This window comes from Eretmochelys imbricata, chromosome 8, assembly GCF_965152235.1.
Source record: "Eretmochelys imbricata isolate rEreImb1 chromosome 8, rEreImb1.hap1, whole genome shotgun sequence".
In the NCBI taxonomy this organism is placed as follows: domain Eukaryota; kingdom Metazoa; phylum Chordata; order Testudines; family Cheloniidae; genus Eretmochelys; species Eretmochelys imbricata.
In genome coordinates this window covers 9,315,684-9,335,554 of record NC_135579.1, presented here as the reverse complement: position 1 = coordinate 9,335,554, position 19,871 = coordinate 9,315,684, and the positions used below count along the sequence as shown (strand labels likewise).

General features: G+C 42.1%; 1 protein-coding gene across 1 annotated transcript in view; it reads right to left on the bottom strand.

Annotated features, from left to right (window-relative positions):
- COL23A1 (collagen type XXIII alpha 1 chain) overlaps positions 1–19,871 on the bottom strand; it is a 346,638-nt gene that overhangs the window by 86,273 nt on the left and 240,494 nt on the right. The gene's annotated exons all lie outside the window — the stretch shown is intronic.

Genomic DNA, 19,871 nt, shown 5'->3' with positions numbered 1-19,871 from the left:
CAGGAACTGTGTGCAACAGAAACCTCTCAGAGATCGCTCTACACAATGGGAACTTTGACCCAGGTCACAGCAAAAATGCTTTCCACCAAGTGGTGGTGGTGGGGGAGGGGGGAAAGAGATATAAAAGAGGAATCCTCACTTTCCCTACAACAATACACCTGAAAACACCTGAAGAACAAAGACTGAACTGTGGGAAGTGATGGTCCCAGGCTGGAAGGATTTTTAGCCTCTGTATGAAAACCTGGGAAAGCCAAGGCCACTTGTGTCTTGAGAATCTGCCAGTCTGTTTATCACTCAGGGTGAGAATCTGCTAATTTCTATTCAACCTATCTGGTGTCAAGCTCAGTTAGTGGCTTTTGTTTATTTACTAAGGAAATCTGCTTTGTTCTGTTTGCTATCCCTGGAACCACTTAAACCCTGCCTTTAATAGTTAATAAAATTGGTTTTGTTTATTATTAAACCCAGTTTATGCAATTTCTAACTGGGGAGGGGGGCAAGAAGTCTTCACACTGAGGAAGAGGGTGAATTTTATGAGCTTGCACTGTACAGATAGTTCTATACAGTGCAAGACTGTATTATTTTGGGTTTGTCTCCCAAAAGGGATGGGCACGTGAGTGTTGGGGGAGCCCTCTCACAGAGAGCTGACTTCAGTCTGTGTCTGCAGCAGCGTGTGGCCCTGCCTGTGTGTGTGCTGCAAGAGGCCAGAGAGCCTAATTCCACAAAGCAGGGAGACGGAACCCAGGCTGGTTGAGCAGGAGAGGCTCAGTTTAACCCCAGCACATCAGGTGGCAACTCGGACGGAGAGGTGGGGTGTCCAACCTGTCGCATTCTCATTATATAATATTTTCAATCGCCCTGTTGGAATAAGGCAACCATTTTTCCGAGCTTACAATTCCCATGATCCTGGAGACATGTGAATTGCATGATGAGGCCAAAAGAAAACACGTGATTGAGGTTGGTGGTCTACCCTTAGCTGGCTGGTTCTGGTCTGGTTCTCACCATCTGACACAGACGATAATGAAAAATAAAAAGCAAGAAACAGCACTGCTCATTTTCATCATGAAAACCCCAGTGTTTCCCAATTATGCAGCTATTCTATTTCCAGCCCTGCCTACTATTGTTTGATGGGGAACAGAGTCATTAAATATTCCTGCCCCTTTTACAAAGAACTCACAATTTGCATGAACGATTCCTTTTCTTAATAAGTAATGGAGTCCCTAGCCAAGCTCTGGAGTCCCTAGCCCTTCTTAGTGCTAACACACTTTTAGGCATAGTCTCCAATTATTTTATTTGCAAGCCTCCCATTGACACAAACGTACATTTCAGAGGCAAACTGAAAGGAGGATATTACTCTTCAGTGTTGTTTAGTATCAAGAAATACAATTCCATTTGCAAATAAAGGATTTTTAATTTCTACCCATCATTCCTGTGATCTGCAAAGCTTTTTGTTTTAGGTTCCAGAGGTTTGCTAGCCAAAAAAAAAAAAAAGAAAAAAACCCAACAACCCAGCTTTTGCTAGATGGTCATAGTTTTAATTCACTGCAGTATATGGTTCCATAGTTTTTACTCCAAAAGATGACAAAAATTTCAAAATTTTCTAACATATTCTGGGGGGAAATTTTGCTGAACTTATACCCAAATACTCTCATTCAAAAAGGGTGTGGGAGGTACAAGACAGTGGAGAACTTTAGACCTTTTTCTGTACCCTGAAAGAATCTGTCTCTGACACTGATCTAAAAGGAACTTTCCGCAGTAAACAGAAAACATTGCCCAGGTTTTCAGAAACGGTTTCACAGCACCTAGTCCAAATTTGAAGTGAACCTAGGCAGGGTCTTGGCTTCATTTGGAAACCATGGATGGATTGTCGGTTCTGCATGGTTTCAACCCATAGCTGGCCTTCAGTTGTGTTTTGCTTTGAGTCTTTGGGTCTGATTGACTCCAAACCCAAGAAGGTTCACACAAAATGTTGTGACCCAAAACTGCTCAGTTTTGCAGAGCTGTGGTCTCAAAACCTCTGTTGTATAACTTGAATAGCCAATGGATATCAGCTGAGCAAGCATCACAGACTCCTTCTACCCTGACTTCTGCCCATGAACCATAAACTTTTCCCCAAAGAATGAGAAGGTAAACTGGTCTTTATGCTGGAACAGATTGCGAAAACTGCACTGCAGTTTCCTTATGCCGATTGCTGGACAGTGGACTTGTGTTGCAAAATTCCTTCCTTCTCTCCTTCCTTCTAAGTGAAGCCATATGAAACAATCCACTTTACTTGGTGTGCTGAACCAATCAGTTAGTTCAGGCTATCCTCTGAGATGACTCATTTTAACTTAAAAAGGACTGATTGATAAAGACAACTTGAAGAATGGCTAGAGACCCTGGGATGGCGGGCGGGGAGGGGGAATAAAAGGATTTAACCAGTTCAAGCTAAAAGACGAACAGAAGAGAATGGAAGGTCATAAATCATATCTCTAGGTGGAACTGGCATAGTGATATAAAATCTATTTCCAAAGTAAAATACAAGCTATGTAAGCGCATCTGCAAAAGAAACAGGATCCAAGGCAAGTTCGCTAACTATACAACTATGATTATTTATTAAGTCGTAATGTAAGCCACACACCTTCTGGGTGTGGTGTTCTGTCCCATCTAGTGGCACCGAGACCACTTAGAGAGCAATTAATGAGTCTGCTCTACAACCTTAGCTAACAGCCAGTTGGCTTTTAGCTCATGTGATAGAGGCTCATGCACTAAGTTCCAGAGGTCTCCGGTTTGCTCCTGCCTGCCGATGCCCAGGGTCTGTTGGTGTTACAGTAACCCATAGGCTCAGCACTTCGTGGGCACACACCCTGGAGAAGCCCCACACTAAGGGTCTGTCGAGTTGCCCCTAACTGCTCCCCACTCCTGTCCAGTGGTGCTTTCAACCCAGGCTAGATGGCCTGGCTGAGGGTGTGGGTTAGATCTTGGGTGCTGCTGTCACTTGGGCTGGTAACCCCCCACTTTGTAGCGTGGATGCACTCTAAATGACTTGAATGCTGATAGTCTTCCGGTGCCTTCCCACAATTCCCTCCGGGTGACCAGGAGGACAGACAACCACTGGGCTACTGGCTATTCTGGAGTGGGTCTCCCTGTTGAAGCTATTCCAATTTATATAAATAAATAGTAATTGGATCAAGGAACTTGCAGCTGGGTCTCTCACATCCCAGGGGAATGCCCTAACCAAAGGGCTAGAGGGCATAAGGTAAGCACACCTCTCTTCCCCCCATGGCTTTGTGAATCTAGCCACTTGCTTTTGTGGGGAAAAAAAAATGGTTACAATGGCCTGGGAACTAACGTTTCAGTTTTGGTTTGAACAAAATGTTTGTTTATTTAAACAACTTTTTCTATTCACAAAAAAAATCTGAAAATTTTCATTTGCAGCATAACCTGACCCAGTTTTATTTTCATGTTTTGGAAATTCCAGTGAACTGAAAAAAATCAGCTATTTGCCCAACTCTACTCACAGAACAATGAATAATGAATGTGCCTCAAGTGCAGGTCAGTTCCTGGAATACAATTTTTGTGTGTGGAAGACAGACAAAATTAGTGCCTCTCCATCTAACTGTGCCCTATTCATTTTGAGCCATACAGCTGAAAAATTAGACTAATGATTGAGGGCCCCAGGGCTGAAAGTTCTCCCACAACTAAGACTACCGTTCATTTCAAATGGGAGTCTTGCCTGCATATGACTGCACAATCACAGACTGGTCATGTAGTGATATATCCTGTTCACCTTACTTTTGCAGAACTCCAATTTACGCTCACCCCCCACCCTTTTTGTTTTGTTTTTTACAAGGGTAAGGTGGACAGGAGTTTACCCATAAAATTTCAGTGACAAGTGCCAATTATACCTTATCACAAGAACAGGAATGTGCACAGGAGACAAAGGTCAAGGAACCAGATTTGATTTGATTACAAGGGGGAAAGAGTCAACCACATGGGGCACAATGGGACCTGCTTTCCTGGTATGGAGAGAATTATGGCAGTTCATTGAGTGCGTCTGGCACCACATTGCCCTATTTGCAAACTCCCTTGGGCAGACTAGCTCAACTAGCCATAATTTACTGAACTGCTGGAAAATGTAAGGTTTTAAACTTTCCCAATATTTTACAGTTCATTATGAGTTTTAAAACAGTGTTGATTTTCATGTTTCACTTATTAGCCCAATGCTAGACAATATAAATGACCACTACACAATATAACTAGTCTGTTCTACGCTGCACTGTGAACTTTTTACCTTGTTACTGAATGGCAACTATTTCATTGTGCATATCAGCTATTCCTTGTAATGTTTCCAGACAGCAATATTTTTCATGGTCTTTTCTTGTATTCCACGTTACTAAACTTGTAGTCTTACTAGAAAGCTACTAATGCTTTGATATTGTCAGTGCTCACATCTCATGTGCTGGAATAAGACTGTTTAGTTTGAATGTGACAAGATGTTTAGAAATAGACTGCTTTATGCTTTGTATTTATTCTCCTCTCCAAAAATATCTCGCATAAAAATGTAAATAAAGAACTCTTAGCACTGATATGGGATAGCTGATGAGGTTAGAAAAAAAAGGCATAGCTATTACGCAAGTGACAGTAATGCAACATAAATCTTAATTATATTGAACCAGCATCAAATTACATGAGGTTAAATAATTTATAATCCTTAACAATTATCTTCATATGAATTATAAAACCACAATTTTCCTTGTGTTCTTCTAACAGAACTTAAGTAGGATAACTAGGAAAACCACACTACACAGGAGTTGAAACTAAGCCTGGCTTTTTAAGTCTTTTCTACGCTAGGGAGATTTTTTTTTTTTAAATGTTTCTTGCCGTTGCTAGCATTCAGCTGAACTGGAGATAACAACAGTGGGACATCAGCTGTAGAGACAGCCCACTATGAGCTAGTGCCTAGGATAGCACCACATCATTCTAACCTTGCATGCGAGAAAGTCTAATTGAAATGATGCTGACAATCTCATCAGCAGCCCACAGCCCATGTACACCAGATAGCTGATGTTGGCAACATTGGTTCATCTGATCACTTCTATCAACAGTGGGAAGTTTTTCAAAAATGTCTCTAGTTAGCAAAGAATTCAAAGAAAGATAAGTTATTCCCAACTTCTGTGTATTGTGTGTGTTTTTAAATCGATAACAAGGTTGCCCACTAAATTTGTAACTTCGGAGGACCATGGTATATCTTATGGCAAGGTTACACTATCCCGTATTTTATAAGTGCTAGTGGGGTCAGGAATTCTGCTGCCTTTGGGTTCGGTCTTCAATGACTCCACTGGGCCCAGTAAGTGACTGTGCTCCCTGATTGGTCAGAAGAGCCAACTGATCAGTGTTTAAACCCTGGAGCAATACAATGGGTGCTCAATGTGTTCTACTCCTGCAGCAGTGCCAGACCTACTTCCTGCTTCCTCTCTGGCCCTTGCTCCAACCCCTTCTGCTCCACTCCTGCCCATGTCTCTGCACTCCTGATTCCTGACCCCTGGCTTGTCTCCTGACCACAACTGCAACTCTGCCCCTGGGTTCTGTTCTGGCTCCTGCTTCCTGGCTTTAACTATTGGCTTGTCTCTTGACCACATCTGTGGTTCTGCCCTCTGAGTCTGCTCTGACCACTAGGCTAGACTCCTGCTCTGACCACTAGGTTGCACTGCTTACACCTCCGTGTGTGTGACTGTGGGGTTTCTTTTTCTTCAGTTTGGCCATACATCAGTAATAATGGGATCGTCAATAACTTGAAAATATTGACTAAAGTTATCTTGATTTTAATCGGTATCAAAAACCCCTCTCCTTTGAGTGCATCATCCATATGGAAATGAAAGGCAGTATGACTGCTGTGACATGGTCGGGCCAGATGGCTACAGGAAAGTGATAGAAGGCAGATATATTAGCCCCAGGTTAAGTAGGTCCCTTTTCCCTGGGTAAGGTAACAGGGAAGGTTCCAGAACAATCAGGAACTTTCTGGAAACAATTAAGGCAGACAGGCTGATTAGAACACCTGCAGCCAATCAAGAAGCTGCTAGAATCAATTAAGGCAGGCTAATCAGGGCACCTAGGTTTTAAAAAGGAGCTCACTTCAGTTTGAGGTGCGTGTGCGAGGAGCTGGGAGCAAGAGGCACAAGAAGCTGAGAGTGAGAAGGTGTACTACTGGAAGACCAAGAAGTACAAGCATTATCAGACACCAGGAGGAAGGTCCTGTGGTGAGAATAAAGAAGGGGTTGGGAGGAGGCCGTGGGGAAGTAGCCCAGGGAGGTGAAGCCGTCACGCAGCTGTTACAGGAGCCACTGTAGACAGCTGCAATCCACAGGGCCCTGGGCTGGAACCCAGAGTAGAGAGCGGGCCGTCCCCCCAATTTGATACTGGAGGAGTTGAACTGGACTGTGGGTTCCACCAGAGGGGAAGGTCTCTGGCCTGTTCCCCGATCCACTAGGTGGATCAACAGAGACTGTGGGGATTGCTCTTCTTCCTTTCCCCATGCTGGCCCATGATGAGGCTAACTGAGTGAACGGCAGATTTGAGCCATGAAAGTGGCCAAACTGAGGGCTGCTGTGAACCTCTGAGGCGAGCAAATCCACCAATAAGCACAGGACCCACCAAGGCAGAGGAGGAACTTTGTCACACTGCTTATGACAACTGCCAAAAAAAGTATTCAATACTTCAAAAATCCAACTTTGCACCATGTAACTTTAGATAAAGCCCCTGATTAAAACAAATGAAATACACATTTTCCTTCATTCTGTTTGTTTCATGTCTCCCACAAAAGCACTGTACTTGCAATTTCATGTGTTACAAACATCCTGTAGCCTTTGCTGGAGTGTTAACAAAAGAAAAACTGCATTAGCTGAAGGCTGACATATTTTAAAAGATGTATCAGTTATTTTAATTGCAGGTTATCAAAATTCTTCCCCCTCACTCACAGGCTAAATATTATGGAATCCCTTTCCAATAAAGTAGTATTTCATATAAAAAACTCTGGCATCCCTGGTTTCACTCACAGGTCTCTGAGCAGAATTGAGATACAGCAGCATAAAAATCTTCAGTACAGGGAAATACATTTCCATCTACCTAGTCACAGAAAAGTCACATGGGTTTTCCTGACCAAATTTCTAAAAAAAATTGACTTGAGGATAAATGCGATCAGCACCATTAAAAGAACACATTGCACTTACTACCTTTAGGTCAAGATTTTCTGAAGTGACTCCTGATGTGGGGTTCCCAACTTGAGACACCTGAAGCAGATGTGGTTTGCAGAAATTTTTGAGCACTCACCTTTTGAAAATTAGGCCTCCCTAAAGCATCTCACACAGGGCTCCCAAAAACATAGACACCTAAGATCACTAATCACTTTTGAAAAACTTGACCTTAGCTTCCAAAAGCTGCACTAGCAAACTTCATGAGAAACTTTTCATTTTCTAATTACTACTAGCAAAAGGGATGAACCAAGATGACACCACTACGTTAAGCGCATCCAACAGGATTCAATCAAAAGACACCAAAGGATTAAATGAATGGGGATGTCTAAAATGAACCTTCCCACATCATTACAGAGTGGTTTGTGCACATCAAAGTAGAAGCACATTTAGGAACCACTCTCCTCTCCCTTTACCCACAGGTCAGAATGTATCTATTAAGAAGGTTTATGTAAGCGCCAAGGCAGACAATAGATTAGTTTTAATTGTTCAACATTGTCAGGCCTGGAAAAAAACTGGTAAATTATAATCCCAGTTTCCCCTTCAAAACCCATTTATTCTCAGCCTTAGAGAATAAGCCTTCACTCCCATACGTTGCACTGCACAACTACTAGTGACTGGTTACGAGTCTGATTTAACCATGCTGGAAATGCACATTTGAAATTTATTTTGATTTTTCCCTCCAAATGTAACAGAATATTGAAGAAAGGAAACAAGAAAATCCTCTCTCATTCACGGTCTCAGTTCCATTGATTTCAATGGGGTAGCACAGAGGTCGGGGTGGACAAAATGTGTCCCGATGATCAGGAGAGACCCCACGTTCTATGTTTCAGTATCTTGTGAACACCGAGTGGCAAGATGTCAGTCTATTCACATAGCCTGACACTCACTTCTGTGCAGAGGACCAGCACAAAGAGAGGGTCATATGGTGCATAGGCCAGGTGCTATCTCCTTGCCTAGGGAGTGAATTCCACCCTTTAAGGAAAACCAAACAACAGTAAATTGACTACATTGAATGTTCACCGAGACTGAGGAGAGTGGTGCACTTTAGTTAAAGACATTACAGCTCATCTAGAAGGCCAGAGGCATCTTTGGAGACAACCAGTTATATTGTGGGATTTCTTAAGTCTGGTTAACTCCTATTCCTCTTACCTTAAGCAAACTCTTTTTGCAATGAACAAAACATCCCGGATCATTTGAAGAGCTAACTGAAGTGGAATCTTAGCATTTTACCACATGTTTAAACTACTGAAAAGCCCAACCCTGCTCCCTTTGGAAGTAATGGAGATTATGCCATTGGTTTTAATGGGAGCAAGTCTGAGCCCTAAAACTGCAGAATTGAATGCTGTAATATATATTTTAGGAAATTGGTTCTCTTTTCTACCCACACCAGACAGCTTCTTCAGACTGTCAGTGGATTCAGCTCTTTTGTTTATTCATTAGCATCCAAGATAAAAATGAATTTTTATTTAAGATATACGTTAAGAATTAACTGGAATAAAGCCACAATTGCACTTAGGTTGATTTTTTCCCTTCTTTTGTTATGACTGCTCTCTCTCTTGCTATTTTCAGATAACACCCTGGCATGGCTGCAGCACAAAACACGTATGGTGGAGGGCAGAAATGGAATTATGGAATACACTTTTTTTTTTTTTTAATAAAGACAAGAGGACACTTATATTTTGGCAGCTGTGCATCCTGCCATATGCAGGTTGTACCGCTTAAATGACAGATTTCTATTTTCCACATTTCCTTCTAGACAGCTGCTTCAGTACAAATCCTGGACGAGGCTGATCACTTTGAAAACCTTTGATAAACTATCAGAGGGGTAGCTGTGTCAGTCTGGATCTGTAAAAGCGGCAAAGAGTCCTGTGGCACCACAGAAAGCTTACACTCCAACACGTCTGTTAGTCTATAAGGTGCCACAGGACTCTTTGCCACTTTTGATAAACTAAATGCACACACACAGCTTCATGTTTCTTTGTCAGCACAATGGCGCTCCCCATTCATCTGACCCAGTGTATGCAATGACAGATTAATTCACTGTATTCCTAAAGGAAATTTACTTTCCATAGTTACAAATGTCATTATTTAATTATTTAGAATTAAATAATAATAAAGAAGAAATCTATACAAACGTTCTTTGTGTCCTGATGCTTAACTGACGTTTTAATGTCACCATGGCATCCTGCAGCATTAAAAAGCAACCAGACTGAAACAATTAACTCACTTTAACAAGCAAATCAGCTACAAGAAACCACCTTTCCAACCCTCATTGTTCTCCAGGAACATACCAATAGCTCTCTCCAAAAACCCTGTCCAAAGACAGCTTTTGCTGTGTGTGTCCTCAAGGTCCAAGGTCCTCAAATTCTACTTTTATCAGACCAAAACAAGGAGCAAGTTTTAGATTCCTAGATCCCTCACAGTTTGTAACTGAATTCAGTAATTTAACACTACTAAACACTACTAAATGCAAACTATTGTCAGTAGCTTCCAATGCAACTGATTTCCGTGGCAGTAACATGTTTAGAATTCAGTACCATCTGTTCCCTTATTCAGAAGGGATGCACTAATTAACATTGCACTTGGGCAAGTGACAACTCAGATAATAAAATTAATCCAGCATTTCAGTCAAAGAATGGGAAAGCCTCAAATTGTTAAAATAAACACTGAAAAGTTTCAGAGTAACAGCCGTGTTAGTCTGTATTCGCAAATAGTCTGTGCCACAAGTACTCCTTTTCTTTTTACTGAAAAGTTTAGATCTTCCTGCAAACTATCAAATCCTTGCTAGGTCTGCAAAATTGGCCTGGAAAATTTTACAAGAACAGAGTCCCACTTACCACTGTAGCGGGAAATGAGAAATAGAAACATTCATCTGGGCATTTCAAAGCCTCTAAAAGGATTCGGATCAAAATTAAACAGATTGAAACTCTTTTTGGCAGAGACCATTCTTCTGTTATGTGGATACAGAACCTAGCCCAGCTGGGATCCCTGTATCTTGACTAGGCCTCCTAGGTTCTACTGCTGTAGGAAAAAATAAATAATAAATATAAGGTCTTCTCGTTTTATCCCAAAAGGTCTATTACTATCTATAACTTGCCTAAATCCCAAAGTAGAGCTATCCTTATGTAAGAGCTCCTTATGATTTCAGATTGGTTATAGTAGAGACACAGGGCTGGTTTACACTACCGCGGTAAATTGATCTAATTTACACAACTTCAGTTAAGTGAATAACGTAACTGAAGTCGACATAGTTAGATCCACTTACCATGGTGGCTACACTGTGCTGTGTTGACTGGAGAGCATCTCCCGTCGACTTCCTCTACACTTCTCGGGGAGGTGAAGTACACATATCGATAGGAGAGTGCTCTCCCATTGATTTAGTGTGTCTTCACCAGACCCGCTAAATCCGTACTCACTGCATCGATTGCAGCAGTGCCAATCTACCCTTAAGTATAGACATGCTCACAGTAAACAGATACCACAAAATAAACGTCAGCATGCACTAAGGAATGCCATTCTGTCCAATAATAGATTTATAGCCCTGAGTTACATTTGTTAGGAGCCCATTGTATTGTGGAAATAGTGGGTTGCAGATGTTTGGAACAAAAGCAAATCACCACAGGACTCAACATGTGCCCAGGAAGGTTCTGCCAATATAAAGTTACCACCACCAGTTGGCAAACTCCTGTTATTTGAGAGCACAATATGAATCTTATGATATTATTCCATTGTCTCATGTGGCACTGTACCGTGTTTCAAGGGTGGAGCAAATCAAACATAATAGCATCATCATCTTGAGTCTGGAATGAAAGAGACTTGCGTTTTCTGCCATACATCAAGAGGAAATGGTTTAACACTCATCAACAATGACAATAGCGAACGACCAGAAATCTTATAATGTACATAAGAGGGAGTTTGCTCTCCTTACTTTGATAAGAATCAATCATCCACACAGTGTCATCAACACTATGTCACTTGTAGTGCCGAGGGCACTGTGTGGGTGACTGATTCTCACAGTAACTTGACACACCACCACATGGTCAACCAGAAGCAAGGTCAAATTGATATATTTGGTCAACACACACAAATAACATTTGTGGGTAGAGAATAGAATTTTAGTGGCAAAAACAACACAAGACCACACACTGCAAAGTCATTCTGCTTTTACGGACTTATTTAAGTATACAAAGCAAAGGATTGCTCTAGTTGAGTAAGCAAATTTGCACATCCAACTATGAGCTTGTTTACAAACAGCCAACAGGTGTACATGCATGTGGAGAACACTCTGTCTAGCTAGCGTGTTTCTAGTAAGTGGCAACAATGTAATTCTTTTTCCTGATCGCTCCAAGAACTGCAAGACATTTCCATAACATCTGTAAGATAATACAGTTTATCAGTTTACTGTATTAAGTTAATTTAGTTATATTTTTAAACTCTAATGGGGCACTTACTACTGACACAAGGTTAGACTCATCTTTGGTAAGAGATGCATTTTCAGACCATTTAAATAATTAAGGAAATGTATACCATGTGCATTAGCCTCATGTAATCTCACCCCAAGAAAAAATATTCTTGTTCAATCTCCAGTATTATTCAATGTGACAGAACGTCAATCAGTGAGAAATTGACAACAGATTATGACAACAGATGGACTGTGCAATTGTTCACATATCCCCGGAATGATCCCCATAACTACACAGACAAGTGCGTATATGATAAAGGCTTAAACCAAAATACATGTCCTTTGTATTTAAAAACACTGTTCCATATAGTGTGAACACATTCAAGGACACAATCAATGGGCAATACAGAATTTTGACAAGATTTTCTATACTCTTTGTCTCTACGCTCCCTAAAAGAGAAACCTGGCAAATGCAAACCATAAAGAGCTTGGGGGAAACAGCCAGATTTATCCTAAATATAAGTCCATGATGGTTCCATGGGCAATACTTGCAGCTATCATTCATGTTACAAATGATGTTTAACAAAATTAGCTTTCCTGTTTCAAAATTCATCCAGTCTTGCACTATTTCATAGCACAGTTTCAACATCTTTTAAAAATTTGTTAAAAACTTCACATTTCCTTTCTGTTCCAAAATCCCTTCATAACGCCTTCAGCATGCAGAGTATATTTATTTTAACCTTTAAAGGATTAACATGTTTTGCGTGTGTTACCTCACAAAAGCATCACTAATAAGAACCTTAACTCCTTTCAAATGAAGGATCAAGAGTAATGCATGTTTCATGCAAAAATGTTTTAGACAGCTTCTGGAAATGCTAATTATTTTTATAAATATACCTTCCGGAAGAAAAAATCCTTCCATGTTTGTAACACATGGAATGGAAGCACCATAGTTAGTAAGTTTATTCCATATGTAGATTTAGCAATACCACATGATGGTGCCAGGTTATGCTACCGCACCTATAAGTCAAGGGAAATTTGAGAATACTAGTCAGAGAGAAATTTTGCTCTAAAGCGACATGCTGTGATTCTACTAATATAGCCCTTTGACATTTCCATGCCCCCAATCCGCAAGGTCAACGCAAACAGTAACAATTCATCTTGAAGATTAATAATGTCAGTTTAGATTTCTGTAGGGGACTGGGAACTCTCTCTAATCAAGCCAAGAGATGAGCAGCAAGCAATTTTTGATGAGGCTTATGAAATTTAAGAAGAAGATAAACTTAATCTGTTATGATTTAGTTTATCAATTTATTAATGAACACAGAAAGATAGTACAAATAAACCTAAGATCTTGCTCTGGTTAAAATACGAGTAATGAAAGCTGTTTCTAAGTATGTTTACCCTGTATAAAGTGTATAGTGAACCATACAATGAAGTTACAGCACTATCTACTGAAGAATCCAACATCTTTCATCACTTAGTGGAGAACCGGACACAGATGACAGATATTTAGGAGAAAAAGTGATAGCTATTTGGGATTAAAGAACACCAGACAAGAGATTCTGATGTGTGAAGCTACATAAGATAAATCTAATTTGAAGAGTTTACTAAACAAATGTGCAATATTGGCAGTACTAGTCAAGGGAGAGCTCTTAAAACAAATTTCAATTTCACAAACAAATGATTTAAAAACAAAAATTCAGATATTCATGACATAGTAAGCAGCTCATTTATAGCAGGGATGCCCAGACTCTGAGACACTGCACCTTGCCAATTGCTTGGCAGCCGCACCAAATTTGCATGCGCAAACTTACATAGTTTTAAAATGAACATGAACACAGACACACCCAATATTTGCTTGTATTTGCGTGTGTGGTGTGTGTGTGTGTTTTAAAGGAAATGTGGAATAAGAACTCAATTGTATTTTAAATTACAGAACACACACCAATTTCTGCCCTGCCTTCACATACAATGTTCACATAAAGTTGCTGATGTTCTGGTACAGGCTTCCGTTACCAGAGAACCAAGTGAAGTCTGGGGAAAGAAAACCGTAGGTTCCAGAAGCATTATTACCATATTGGCAATGAGAAAGGTGTTCCCCTCAGAGCGGATCACAAATGGGGAGGAATACATCAGACCTATGGCAATCCCAAACCTTTCCCTCAAAGCTGGATAGCTATTGTATTGGTAGATACATTTTCAAACACCATTACTTGATGGTTACTATCTCCAAACTCTGATTTTGTAATTGCTTTCTACTTCCAGGGATCAACTGACTTTTCTATGCAATGCAGGAAATTTCACAAACTTACTCTCATTCCAACCCCTCCCACCTCCTTCAATATAGGGAGGAAATTCTGGGTATGAAAGGGCACTTTGACATAGCAAAGAAAGCCATAAAAACAGATGGCTGGAAGCTGAAACCAGACAAATTCAAATTAGAAATAAGGCATGATTTTTCAACGGGGAGAGGGTGATTAACCATTGGAATAAGCTACTAAGGAAGTGGTAGATTCTCCATGTCTTGAAGACTTCAAATCAAGACTGGAGGCCTTTCTGGAAGATCTGCTTTCGTCTACCACAAGTTATTGGGCTCATTACAGGAGTCACGATGGCATTTTGTGGCCTGTGTGATATAGGAGGTCAGACTAGATGATCTAGTGGTTGCTTCTGGCCCTAAAATCTATGAATTTACACTAAACGTAGTAGACTATTCCATAGATTTGAAAAGCCAGAAGGCACCAGTAGAGCACAACAGTGCAAAACTATGACACTGGAAATTGTGCATATTAAGGGAAAGAAAATATAGTGGCAGATGCCCTGTCCAGGAAAGAGGACTCTGACCTTGCTGTATTGTAAGAGGGGAGGTGTGAGCCTGGGAGCCCCTCAATGCCAACTGGCAGAGGGCCCACAACACTAACTCATATCAGACCTGGCATACTCATTACCCCCAACACATTGTTGTCATAATATGTACGTAAAAGGTATCACATATCGTAAGTAAACTGATGACACGCTGGTCCTGAAAAATCACTGAGTGATGTATGTACGGGTTGTGTACAAAGAGTTAGACATATGTGCTGGAAATAGGTTATTAAAATGTGTTTGAGATGCAGCACATGAACCCAGCTTGCCCCAGGCAAAGGAATGCGTATTTACCTGTCTGACTGGCTTCATTTTGATTAGAGGACAGTGAAAGCACATTTATACACACAGTGAACAAAGCTATCAAGCTGGGGCTTAGTAAGCACACCAGGGGGAAGAATCTGCACCTCAGAAATCCTTCTTCGCTTTGGAGACAGAGACAATAGACTTTGGGTAATTTTCAGGGAGCCCAAAGGCATTTTAGTTATCTGTAAGTTAGGGCAGGGGCGGGCAAACTTTTTGGCTTGAGGGCCACATCCGGTTTCCGAAATTGTATGGAGGACCAGTTAGAGGAGGCTGTGCCTCCTCAAACAGCCAGGTGTGGCCCGGACACTGCCCCTTATCCGACCCCCCCCCGCTTCTCGCCCCCTGAAGCTCCCCCCCCGGGACTCCTGCCCCATCCAACCCCCCCGTTCCCTGTCCCCTGGTAGGCCACCCCAGGATCCAGCCCCATCCACCCCTCCCTGTCCCCTGACCGCCCCTGCCCCTGACTGCCCCCCGCCTTCCCATCCAACCCTCCCTCTCCTTCCTGACTGCCCCCCGGAACTCCTGCCCCCATTCAACCCCCTTGTTCCCCGCCCTCTGACCACCCCAACCCCTATCCTTACCCCGACCACCACCCTGAACTCCCCTGCCCTCTAGCCAACCCCCCTGCTCCCTGCCCCCTTACTGCGCTGCCTGGAGCACCAGTGGCTGACGGCAAGAGCACCAGGACAGGCAGCCCAGCTGCAGCCAGCCACACCACCGCACAGAGCACCGGGTCAGGCTGCGGCTCTGCAGCTGTGCTGCCTGGCAAGAGCTCGCAGCTCCACCACCCAGAGCATTGCGCCGGCAGCGCAGTGAGCTGAGGCTATGGGCAAGGGGCCTGGGGCTAGCCTCCTGGGCCAGGAGCTCAGGGGCCAGGCAGGAGGATCCCACGGGCCATAGTTTGCCCACCTCTGAGTTAGGGAATAAAGGGAACAGCACGCTTTGGTTCGGTGAATGTTGGGTCCCTTGGCAACTTGATGCGAGAAAGAAAACTGCTTAGGCATAGATTGTAATTTGCTAAATGTAACTTCGTCACTGAAAATCATGTTTTATTTGTAACCATACCCCGTCTCCTTTTCTCTTGCTTAGTATCACTGAAATCTCTGTTCTTTGTTAATAAACCTGTTCTTGTTTTATTACAAAACCCGCTCAGTGCTCTGTATTAAAGTGAAGTGAGAGTCTTCAGGCTGGCATGTGCTCTGTCCCTTTGCAAGCAGCAAGAGGGACTGGGCACTGCAGAAAGATACCTCTGGGGGAACTCGCTTTCACTGACTGTTACCTACAAGGCAAGGTTTAGACTGGCAGATTCCTAAAGAGCAGTCAGGCTGATGTGTCAGGGAGCTGACAGGCACCTTGGCAGCAGCAGAGCCCTCACTTGCTGAGGAATGGGGGGGGTGACACAGTGGCTCACAGTTCTGGGTGCCTTGAGCAAGATATCACAATCATCTAGTTTGACCTGCTGTTTGACCCCCTGATTGCAGTCCAAGAGCAGTGCCTGAACTAGAGCATATCTTGATTTTAAAATATCCTGTCATGGAAACTCCACCACAACCCTTGGTAAATTATTCCAGCGGCAAATTACCCTCACTGTTAGAATAATGCATGATTCAAAGTAAATTTATGTCTGCAATTACAATGGTAACAGAGCTACGTAAAGTATTTTTAGCAAATATTTGGTAACGAAACTCAATTGCTGCAAACTATGCCAGGAGAGTACACCTTCCTTCTGTTAACAATAACTTATTAAACCAAGGTGCAGATTTTGGCCACAATTTAAATTCCCTCCACCTTTTGCTACTTCATTTGTAATAAATCTTGCAGAAACTAAAAATATAGCTGTATTCCAGCTACACATTTCGTTTCAATGCGTACGCAATAATTTATTTTTAGATTCTTTGGAAATCAAAACCTTTTGTGCAAGGCGAGTATCAAACAGTGTATTTTGCAGATACACAGTACAGGTGAGTCATATCACATGCGCATTTAACTTAACACGAATTCAACTATACGCACTCGGCAAAAAAAAAAGAACAAGATACCTGTAAATAGTGCTGGCGATTCTGCCCACCATTCCACTCAGTGAGCATATGCCCCAGAGTGAGTGTGAGACATGAATCTGCTGTTCCCTCAGTTGATCTCAGTTCCCTTGTGCCTCTCATAGTGTGAGCATCTCGCCGCGCTGAGTGTGATTCTAGTGTTTAAAGATACTGTACATATTTTTCATACAACATTGCCCCTAAACGCAAGCCAACTACTTCATCTGGTGCTCAACCTAAGAAACAGCGATCTGTTCCAACGCTGGATGAAAAACTGGCTGTGTTGGACTTATTGAGAGATGGTATATCGGTCTCCAATGTGGCACGTAAATATGGCCACAACGAATCAAGCATCCATGCCTTCAAGATTCAGGAGAGAGAAATTCATCAAGCCGTGGCATCAAGTGCTCCAATAAGTGCTAACGTGATGAGCTAGGTGCGTGATAAGACTTTAGTGAAGACTGAAAAGGCATTAAAACTTATGGCTGGAAGACATGAACCGCAAATGTGTGCCTATCAATGGCAACATGTTGCGAGAAAAGGCTCTTAGCCTCTACGCGCTGTTCAAACCTCCTGCCGAAGAGGGACAGCCTTCTGATGAGAAGGAATTCAAAGCCAGCCAAGGTTGGCTTAACAGTTTTAGGAACCGCTTCAACCTCAAAAAAGTGCAACTACCGGTGAAGCTGCATTTGCCAGTGAAGAGGCAGCAAAAGTCTACCCTGAACAATTAAAGAAAATCATAGAAGAAAAGGGCTATCTTCCGGAACAAGTTTTTAATGCTGACGAGACTGGGCTCTTCTGGAAAAAAATTCCCAACAGCACTTACACTTTGAAATCAGAAAGACAAGCCCCTGGCTTCAAAGCAGCTAAAGACCGTGTGACTGCGTTGTTTTGTGGCAATGCGGCTGGGCATTTAATAAAGCCAGGCTTGCTCTACAGGGCTGCAAATCCCTGTGCTCTAAAAGGCAAGAACAAAAATCTCCTGCCTGTGTTCTGGCAATCAAATAAAAAGGTTTGGGTGACGGCAGCATTATTTCTGGATTGGTTCCACAAGTGTTTCATTCCGGAGCTCAAGCGTTACCTCGAAGAGAAAGGACTTGACTTTAAAGTGTTGCTGATCGTAGACAATGCTCCTGGCCACCCTGCAACACTCTGGTTTGCGTATAACGACACTGAAGTCGTCCTTCTCCCCCCCAATACCACCTCTATCCTCCAACCTCTCGACCAAGGAGTGATTCGCTGTTTCAAGGCCACGTACACTAGGTTTATGTTCTCACGGATATGTAGTGCTATGGATGCTGATCCCAATCTTAATGTGTTGGAAGTCCTTCAACATTACTGATTGCATCACTTATATTAAACAGGCAATGGATGCAATCAAGCCTGAAATAGTCAATGCATTTGGCGAAACCTATGGAAAGAATGTATGAATGATTTTAAGGGTTTCCCGACCATTGACAAAGAAGTGAAATGCATTGTTCAGGTGGTCAGGCAAGTGGGTGGTGATGGCTTCATCGACATCCTTGAGGAAGAAACTGAAGAATTAATTGAGGGCCATAGAGAAACATTGACTAACGAAGAGTTAGAGGAACTGATAAAATCATCTATAGAAGATGAAGATGATGACGACAAACAGGAAGAGCTAGCAAGTTGGAATCTTCATAAATTTGCTGAAGTGTTCCAAGCAGTGAAACACTTTGAATGATTTAATTTTTGAATACGATTCCTCTATGGAACGAAGCCTCAAAATCACAAGTAGTATTACAGATGATTTAAGACCGTATCAAGAAATGTTTGAGCAGCTCAAGAGACAACAGAGACAGCTGCCGATCACCATGTTTTTCAACCAGTAGCAGATGAGCCCATGCAATCAACTTCTCGAGCTGAACCAGAGCCAACCACTTCGTCTACCACTCGCACTCTATCACCTCTGTCTCCTGGATTGACATCAAGCCCTGATGGCCCCCTGTAATTACTCCCTGTAATTAAAAATACAGTACTGTAAAATTATATTTTGCATATGTACTCTATTATATACTGTACATTACTGTATACATTATACATATTACTGGACAGGGTTGTATACACAAAACCATGTACAGTATACTGTACTTTATGGGCGATTTAAGGGATTTTCAAGGGTAATTTTGACTATAGGCGCTTTTCACCTTACACGCTGACTTTAGAACCTAAACCCCCGTGTAAGATGCGACTCCACTGTCTGTGGCTGCGAAGGTTCATGGGGATAGGTTCATGGGGACCAGAGAGAGACTCGCTTCTTGGCAGTGTGACATTATTACATTCTTAAATGAGCTACCACAGGTCTAAGTTCATTTTCTAAGACAAACTGTTGAGCCAGAACACTTTATTTTTGTAATCTTCAAAAATAATGTTGTAACTGGAATAAAGGAATTCATCTACATGGAAAAATTATTGCAAGGCCTTCTACCGCAGATATATCAACTCCTGGCTTTCTACTGTATGCAATAATTCTCACCAAAACACCTTTACAAAACCCATTTGCTAATATTAACACGGCTGCATTGTTCCAAATTAAGCTCTTTCCTGAAGACTGTGGTGTCTCTAGGACCAAGTGGCTTTGCAAGTTAATGTACTAACAAATCTTTCAGTGCTAGAGACCTGGTTGCAAATTTGATTTGTGGTCTCATTCAAGTTCCTCATGGAAAAATCTTCACGCAATAAAAATCAGACATAATTTGTTACAATGCCGTGCAATTGGCAGTCTGTGCTGAGAAAACAGTCCCAGAGCTGCAGCATGAGAGCAACTAAGATGGACTGGCAGACCTACAATGACAAGCTCTCACAACACCTGCCAGCATTACATCTGGCTCAGATGCCTAAACCTTGCTTATCAGAACTAAAATTCACTCACCAAAGGCTAGGAAAGTAAAAGGGCAGTCTGAGGAAAAGCTGGAGAGAGAGACAGATAAGAGGGAAGAAAACTGAAGAAGAGCAAGGATAGAAAAAAGTTGGGAAAAGAGAATAAGTAGAGAGAAAGTGAAAGTCAAG